This window comes from Seriola dumerili, unplaced genomic scaffold, assembly GCF_002260705.1.
Source record: "Seriola dumerili isolate Sdu_G_001 unplaced genomic scaffold, Sdu_1.0 BDQW01000807.1, whole genome shotgun sequence".
Lineage (NCBI taxonomy): Eukaryota > Metazoa > Chordata > Actinopteri > Carangiformes > Carangidae > Seriola > Seriola dumerili.
The window spans coordinates 2874637-2884422 of NW_019175062.1; the positions used below are offsets into that span (position 1 = coordinate 2874637).

The 9786-nt window shown below is 38.1% G+C and overlaps 1 long non-coding RNA gene across 1 annotated transcript; it reads right to left on the reverse strand.

Moving 5' to 3' along the window:
- Positions 1-1182: 1182 nt before the first annotated feature.
- Positions 1183-4224, reverse strand: LOC111237105. Its single transcript, XR_002665750.1, has 4 exons — positions 4099-4224; positions 2819-2886; positions 2276-2408; positions 1183-1436 (listed from the first exon to the last, which is right to left on the reverse strand). It is a non-coding gene; the product is annotated as an uncharacterized LOC111237105 (long non-coding RNA).
- Positions 4225-9786: the final 5562 nt, after the last annotated feature.

Below are 9786 nucleotides of genomic sequence, written 5' to 3' on the forward strand. Positions count from 1 at the left end.
CAGGTCAGAGACTTACAGGGGGCGCGTGCACACACAACTTATATAACTCAAGTTATCATGGAGTGTTAGGTATCATAGTATTTGGTACTTTCTTCTAATATATTTTTACACATCCTGGGCCACCCAGAGCATCTATATTGCACTTAAAAGCAAGTCCTTGTTGAATGGGATGAATATTTAAGTACCCCTCATGCAGAGATCAATGACTCTTACATGCATTTGATATTGCACGATAACCCATCCGAAAGAAGTAAAGTCGTGGAATGCAGAGACTTAGGATGGGTACATAAATTGCAATTTCACAATCTACTTAAAAACTCCAAGGATGTGCTTCACAGCCATACACAATTGCTTTACCATGCAGTAGTAATTACTTTTCTTTGGTGTCTTCCAGAATGAGGATGCATTGGCAGGGAGGACGACCACAGAAGAAAGGCTTCTTCCCAGCTCTGAAGACAAGGATGGAGTATGTGATATGTTATTTATTGTACTTTACCTGAAATTTTCAGTACTTTCTGCTGTTTGACTGGTAGAAAATCATGGTAAAAATTGATTTTGTACCACTGACAATGCTTATGTGTGCACCTGGACAGTAAACTGGACTGGTTCCTTAAAACGGATGCCATCTACTGGAAGGGGCAGAGCCGGCTCTTTTTCCTCAGGAGGCTCAGGTCCTTTGACGTCTGCAGTGAAATGCTGTACATGTTTATCAGTCAGTGGTGGCCAGTGTACTTTTTTATGCTGCAATCTGCTGAGGCAGCAGCATGTGAGTAATAATTATTATTATTATTGTTATTATTATTATTATTATCAACAATGAGCTAATGGACACATGAATATCCCCTAGGGGATAAATAAAGTAGTTATCTATCTATTCAGACAGTGTTTCAAAGTTTGTGCTTGTCATAATTACACTTTCAAAGCCTCTCTGGAACTCAGACGCAGCACTACAAAAATAATAAAATATTCCTCCAGGTAAATGCACAGGGTAGCAGCAATGCATGAGTTATTCCTGTTCTGTCTGTAGGAGAAGCACCCCTTTAAAATTGGTGCTGCACTGTAAAATCTAATTAGTTGACCTTACTTAAAAAAAGTATGCAAACTCGTTGCCTCAAAAAAATTAAGCAAAGTAATCTTAAGATTAGTGAGTTAGAAAAGCTTGTTTATTTTAAGTGTGCAGTACTAAATCAAGTAGTACAACTTAAAAAAAAAAAGTTAATGTAACTTAATAGCCATGCTTAGTGTTAACTTAATTTTTTCATTTTGTGTGGACTACTTGATACAAATTTAACCCCACTTAGAATTACTAAATACCTACAACTTACTACTCACTCATTTTTCAAGTTCACTTAAATTAAACAAACCAATTACCTTGAATGGGTCCTTGTCCTTCTTCTCTCTCTCTCCCATTTCTTATCTATTTTAGCTGTTATTACCTAATAAAGGCAAAAACACCACAAAAATATACTTTAAAAGAACACTCACTGGGTTGATTCAGCTGCATTACAACATTTATTAAAAAAATAATAATTGCATCATTGACAGATCTAGGCTGAACAATAAAGATTTGATATTGTTATTACTTTTGATTCCAATTCTCCAATATAAAATGTGTGTTTTATTACTCATGTAATAACCTTACAATAATCAATAAAATTACTGTTCTCCATCCTGTCATATTTAATGTATTTTAAAGCTAATTGTAAAATTGCTCATAGTGTGATCTATGTCTGTTTAAGGCTATTGTAATAACGATATGCATTAAATCTATTATTCAGCCTCAAGTGTTCTGTTCCCAAGTATCACTTTCTTGTACATTCAAGTACAAAACAGCAGCTAAACAACAAACTTGTGGTTTGATTTGACTGTAGAACATGACATGGACAAGGCAAAAATAAAACCACATTTTTGTGAGCTAATTCTATGCATGTAACAGTCTCACAATATTAAACAGGTAAACACCTGATAATTACAGGACTTCAGTGCATGCAAAATCATTGCATTTCTGATCAAAACTGAAAGTACAACAAATGCTTTTGTGTCCCAAAGCGAGCATCAGTCCAAGATGGCTCTTTACTGGTCTAACCCAGTAGACTGTTCTTCAGAGTTAACAGTTTTGGTGGGAGGTTTTTCTTTTCCAGTCCAAGCATCACAGTCTGAATGAAGTTGAGTGTATTTGCCATGCATTTTGGGTAATCCAAATGCAAAGCATATGTAAGCCCAAATAACAGACAAACTGCCTGAGGCAAGTTTTTAATTCGATCCATGACAATACCTCCCTCCAGAATGATGGCAGTGGAGATGTGCTGGAGGTCCACTGAACTTGGACCCTCGTGAGGACGATCTTCACTGACAACTGTCAGCACACCAACAGTGATGCATTCTAGGGCCTTGTCTCTCGCTGTATCCTACAAAGACAGACACACATTCTTCAGCATGGACACAACACAAATATGTGTTCACACTGGATTGTTGCAATATAGCCAACAAAATAAATTTGGTATGGTTAAACTAAAGCTATGGTCCACAAGGTCCATATATTCTTGAACAGTGACACTGACTTTTCAACCTAGACTCCTGCTCCTTAGATTTAAAATGAATTAATGTGTACAACGTTTATGTGCAAATTTCATTTTTATTTACTGGCTGTTTAAATACCTCTCAGATTAGCTGTGGAGGAATTGCTATACAAAATACATCTATCACTGTACAAAATGTATATTGTATATTATGCAGATAGAATTACATCTTCTATGTCAGCACAGATATAGTTCTATTTTAATGCAGACCAAACATTTTCTTATGTGCAAGTACTTACTGAGCATGTCTTGAAGAATTCACTGGAGTCGTCACAAAGACAGAGCGAAGTACTGTCACGTCTGGTGTCTAATAATACACAGAGAGAGAAAAGACCAGTTAACAGAGTAATTTGCAAGGCACAAGCACAAGTCAGACAGGAAATAGAATAGGTTGGTCTGGATCATCTCATTTAGAACTTGATTGATGAACTAGACAGTTATTAGGTGAAAATGCCTTTTATTGCTGGGATTATGGAATGTGTGGATTGATGACCATCTGCCTGAGCCTGGAAGGGGACAGTTAAAAATAATACAACAATTTAACACAACCAAAGCTCACCACAACTCATAAACATCTTGTGTCTAGTACAAGTGAAAACTGTAACATAGGCTTATTACCCACAAAGACAGTATTGTAATGTACTTATTCTAGACAACATGACCTTAAAGAATAATTTAGGCCACTGAGTATGCCAGCATACGTTCCCTATGATAACAGGCTATGATAAACTGAGTAAAGATCTTTTCAGACAGGGAGACACTTTTGTCTGTACCGAGTCTGATCTCTCACTGCGCTCCTCGTGTGATCAGACAAGCACTGCGCGAGTAAACTGTGGGCGCGCTCATTGGGCGCGCTACATGTGGTTACCATGGAAACGGCACAGCTACGAATATCGACTAGTGTTAAGTGAGAAGGATTAAATAAAATAACATTAAGTTAGTTGACTGTGGTGATATCCCCAATCATAGGTCGACACACAGTGGTAGTCCTGTCTTTGACAAGCACAGACTGTTATTGTTGGTAGCTAAAGTTAGCTAAGTTAGCATAGTCCTACCTTAACAGCCTAGCTTAAAATAAAATGATACATCCAGACTTGTTCTGATGTTCTGCCATGTGAATGCCCTCCTGATCATGGAAACTCACGAACCGCCGGGATTAATCTCTCATCGTGAGTCAGTACACGATAAATTACTGGCCTCAGAAAATAAAAAAAACTCCGACAGCGGGTGTGCGCGTGCACGTGACGAGCAGGTGTAACGACCGTTACACTAAAGTTTCTCCTCAACTTTAACGTGACAAAAGTCTTTAATGTTACTTATTTTCAACACCAAGGAAGTCGTGGTTTGAAAAACTAATAAAGTATTGACCAAGTTTCATCTAAATTTAGCCACGTTATGTCCATAATATAGTTCAGCCAGCGTAAGCCGACATTACTACACACATCACTAGCAAGCACGAAAAATATGGCGCTTACTTACAGAAACAAAACGGTCTAAACAAGGGTAAAATATTACTCACCAAATGAGTGTGCCAAGCACAAGAATGCTGAAAATAATAATCACGAGTCCCGTTGCAGTAATTAGGTCCAGCTCAATAAGGTCCAGCTCCACCTCGTCCGTTGCGGGCATGTTGTTGACATGTACCGTCAAGCGTAGAGAGGACGGATCTGCGCATGCCCACAGATCGGAAAAAAAAAAAAAACAAGCGGACGAAGTTTTCAAATCCATAACGAAGCAAAAGTACTAATACCACTCCGTGAAACTACTCTGTTACAATACAAGTACAGGTCCTGCAGTGAAAATTTCAATTAAGTAAAAACATATAACCACAAAAAGAAATACTTCAAATATTAAAAGTAAAAGTAGCATACTCAATGGAGGAAAATGGCTCTTGTGATTATTATTATATATCACGTATGTATTATTAAATATGCAGTGATGTAAAAAGTACAATATTTCCCTCTGAAATGTAGTGGAGTAAAAGTAGAAAGTAATATGAAAAGAAAAAAAACTCAAGTAAGGTACATTTACTCAATACTGCACTTAAGTACTTAAGTGCAGTATTGAGTAAATGTACTTAGCTACATTCCAACACAGAAAAAAAGCACAATTATCAAAAACGTACTTTTTCTAAATGAATCCAGCTCAAGTAGACTGAGCTGGTGAGATTTTTCAACCACAAATTACAAGTCACTTACTAAAAGCGAGTGTTATTAGCATTTGATAAAAACTGATTTAAGTCAATTTACTATTTTTAATTAAATACCATGTTTGCATTTACAGTGTGTGGCAGTGTCTGGAGCTCTTTGAAGAACCTAGGAAGTAATGTCATCCTGCCAGATTTGAATTTGACTTTGTGAAGTTCATAGAGGAATGTGTTGAAAAACAAAATTACTGCATCTTTTGAGGAGCGTTATTGAAAAAAAAGTTGGAAATGAATAAAAATATTGCATCAGCAAATTATATTGACTACACATGAGTAGGCACAGTACTGATTAAGAATAAATACGTTAGGCTATTTAAATAAATATCAAATAATTAACTTAAATACACTACAATACAATATAATACTGAATATAAAAAATATGCATGTGGTATTGAGACAAGCAATATATCTACGTTATATGGACAGTAGTCTATATATATTTAGTTGAGTACAGATTTGTATTTGTAGTTCTTACAGTTGTCCAGCAGATGATGCAGTTTGTGTCATTGGGATATCTACACACCCTGCCCATTGGATTTCTAGCTCTGCCCATTGGAGGTCCAACCCCTCCCTCTTCCTTGTGCTGCAGCCAGGGATTACTATGGGATTCAGGTCCATGTACATGAATTGTACACCGCCAGATGGCACCATTCAAATTACATAGTTTCTGTCCTGGGTAACATTGTCACTCCATATCTAAAGCATCTGAGATGACGCTGTGTTCCACAAAACAAATAGCCTGGTAAACTCGGAATAGATCCCAGATAAACTGAGTAAGTGTCCATGTCAAAGGATGTCAAAGGTATCCATGTCAAAGGCATAGGTGTGTTCAGATCTAATGGTGTCCAATAATTCAGTAGAAAAACAATTAGTATAAAAGCCATTAATTGCATAAGTGTGGTGGATGTGCATTCACTAGGCCATGTGCCTGTGAGCACTAAGCTGCTGTTCAAACAGGAGTAATCAGAGTGACGGCTGAAGGGGAGAACAGTGGGCCGCTGTGGTCAGCCAGCCTGCCCGTTCCTGTTGTTGTGGGTTGGGAGTTTCCAGCTATACAGCTCAGGGGAAGCACCACAGGATGTCCTTTTCCTCATTCCTCAAGGATAGAATGACTTTGTGTACGTGTATGTGTTACTGTGATTCTCATGTGTTTCATGGGTAAAATGATTTTAGTGTGTAAGTATTCTGTGATTTCTGTCCGCTGCTTTCCTTTTGTTGCAGTGATGCATCAAATAGACCTCAAGAACATGTGAGCATGACCCAAACCTAAAGTTCACACTCAGAATTAACTATTCAAGTCTAGTCCATACAATATTAGCTATCTGCTATAATATAGTCTGATTGATTATTGTTTAACTGGTCACAAATCACAATTGATTTTCACTTGTATTCAGAGGAGAGGGGATGTTAAGAGTCCACAATGATTTTTTGTTCCTTGTCTTATGACTGCCTGCTCCTACAGGCTCCAGGGCTCATATTCTTTCTTCCCTCTTATCTATGTAGCTGTTTTGTGCATACTACTAGCAAGCCTGCTTTTCAGTTACATTGTTAGGCTGCCAAACCATGCTGTAATTCCATATCTAATGATGCTGTCGAGGATTGCCCAGTAAAACATCAGCATGATCTGGTGTCTTACTCCATACAGCTGCCATTGCATTAAAAAGTGCACAGATTATCAAAGTGTGTTTCCCAGCAAAGATGGTTGTTTATGTGGACACCTAAGTATTCATACAAGGACACTATGATTCATTTGTAAAAGCAGAAATATTAATATTAGGAGCAATATCCTTGATTATGGTATAAAGTTATGGCATTCCATGGTCAAAGTGCTTTTTAAAAGAATTTCCCACTCTGATAAGATAAAACAAGTGAGGGAACAATTCCTGGGAATTTTCTTGGAGAAATCCAGTCAAATGTAACAAGGCCAAAATGATCTCTTAAAGGATTATTCCAGTAGTAAAACTTTTTTTATACTCTTTATTTATTATTTCTTACAGTGGTCACCTTTCACCAAACAAAGGGAGCCAACAACTCCATCATCTCTACAGCATACATCTCCCCACCCCCCACCCCACAACAAAAATAAAAAATATGCCCGTACATACATACATGCACACACATATACACATATATATACATATACAGTATATATATGTACATAAATACACTACACATATTAGCTGATTAAATAAATATATTTAAGAAATAAAATTAAAAAAAAATACAAAATACACAAAGCTAATGAAAAAAAACAGGTTTAAATCATTTTGAATTATATAGCTGTTCTTATTCCTTTCTCCTCCATCCACTCCCCCTGTCCTCCCCTCCCCCATCCCCTCTCTATCTCCCTCCTCCTCCCCCTCCCCTTATTTATTTGTTTTTTTATCAATAATGTTATTTTTTCATAATATATGTTTTCTGAATCCTCTTCCATCTTATGTCAAAGCGTTTCGCTATCCTGTAATTTATTATCTCCATTTTATAAATTTCTTTAATTGCGTCCTTCAATTTGCTTAATTGTAGTATATAAATTCTACTACAAGTTATGGTAAACTGCGGTCTGAACCAAAATTCAAATGCAAAAACTTGTATTATGAAATTTCTCAAGAGAATGATGCACATCAAGTCAGAGATGAAATTGTACAATTCCCTATCTGTATCTACTCTCTGAATGTGTCTGTGATTTCATTTTTCTTGCCATTTTTTAACAAAAGAAAAAGAAAGTGTGGGTTCACCAACTTTTGATAAGACAAAAAGAGTATGATGTGTTTCATTCACTGTTAGTTGCCTGTACTTGTCACTCATCTTTATCTGTTTATCCGACAGGTTTTGTTGTACAGCTGACCTCAGTGATGGCACCTAAAATTGTGTAAAGTAAGTAAGTAATAGTAAGATGTGGACAATGCAAAATGCATGCTATTGCCTCAATGCATTATTGTCACTAAAGATGCAGATTTCATTGTTCAAACACCAATTTCACCCCAAAATTAGAAAAAGAATGCAACTTTTTCCATGATTAAGTATGAAGTATGAAGTTATAACTTTGGTGTGCAAGAAGTCATTAAAACTCAAGAATTAAACTATCTGCTTGGTTTTATGAAAAATATTTAGCAAATCAGTTTAAGAAACACTTGGAGATTATGTTTTCACCCATGACTATTTGTTTTTTGTCAGCAGCACCACACAAAAAGTACTTAACTGATTCACACCAAACATGGTGGAGGGATGGGCGTGGCCAGGGAAGAACTAGTTGAACTTTGGTGTGGATCTGCTTAAAGGGGCAGATCAAGGAAATTGTTGTCATGTTTTTCAACTTTGCAAGAGAGGGCATTTTCGATAATATTTTGCCTTGGCAGAGGTATGCACTCTACTGAGTGTTTTGTAGTCTTGGCCAACCTCCTATTAGTTATCTGTATCATATTTGACACATGCGTTTCTACCTGGAAAACCATTTGTATAGAAAGATGACGGGAGGAAGAAAACAAATGGGTATACCTGAGAGTCTATGAGGAGAGTAACGTGGATTTGTAGTGTGCCATAAACTGCACACACAAAAGTGATGTGTGGAAAATGTCAATTGTGTCAAGAAACCTTCCTGTTCACTCAGAGAGCAGAATTAGCCTTTAGAATTAGCTAACATCCAAGATGTGGTAAACCTTATTATTCTTTAAGATGAGATCTAAGATCTAACATGCTGCTGCCCTAACAACATTATATCACTGCCTTATAAAGGTGTTGTGGCAAACATCATCAAATAGTACTAGCAGACATTGCTGTGAAATGGAAGCAATGACGTGAATGTGATAGTTGGTGGGAATTCTCTGTGGGTTTGTCACTACAAGCGACTCCTTTACACATTTATCATAGTCCATGGTTAACATAAAAATATTGAGCTTTAAAATCTCCCCAAATTGTTTCCTTTTACATTTTACCATGTCAGGGTGTGTAAATCTCTAACAGCATCTTGACAAAGTATGGATATAACTGTTAAATCCACAGCATAAGACAATAACTCCTCCTCAGTGCTTCTCTTTGCAGCGGCTGGTTGTCAGTATCCCTGCTCACCAACATTGGTCCTCAACTGAAGAGTGTGAAGCTCATAGTGAAGCGCTATGAAGGAATGAGTCTGACAGCTGCTGGGGGAATCCTACTACACCATCACATCACATGGTACACACACACACACACACACACACACACACACACACACACACACACACACACACACACACACACTTGCTTTATCCCTCTGATCCCTCAACCCCTCCCCTTCACTCTGTCCCTCACTAATGCTGTGTACAGTGAGGGAGGGAAAAAAGCAGGAGGGTTTTAGAGGATGAGAGGAAGGAGGGGGGAGGGGGGGGGCAGCTGAGAGAGAGAGCAGAGTAAGCGAGCAGAGGAGGAAAAGGAGAGGCAGGAGCAGAATGAGCCCAGATTACAGCCAACCAGATACTGAAGCAGGGAAGACAGGAGCGTGCAGGGCAGAAATAAAGGGATACAAGCTCCTATGACATATTCTGTCCTTCTGTGTCAGTTGAAAAGAAAAAAAGAGGATTACACACAGGTTGTGGTCAGAAAGAAGGTGAATAGAAGGCTGTTTCCAAGAGCAAGCGTTTGAGAGGACGGTGCTGTCACACAGGAGGAGGAGGTGATGTGTATGAGCGTGTGGGTTTACAGCACACCAGCAAAGCAAGCCATACGACACCAAGGTGTCTGTGTGTGTGCGTGCATTTGTGTGTGCGCATGTGTGTTTATGTGTGTGTGCATGAAGTGAACCATCACCATCAAAATCCCACCATCATCTACAAAGATCCAAGATGAGGTTTCACAAGCCATGCTGAGGACCAGGAACCAGTTGGAGTCCTGCTGAACACCATGGCCCAGGTGAGAAGAAGCTCACACACTCATACACACACAGACCTAGTTGATTAATTGCCCATGTGTTTGGCAATATACACTATGAAAGCAAGGAAGGGAAGACCCTTTTCATACAGAAAAACT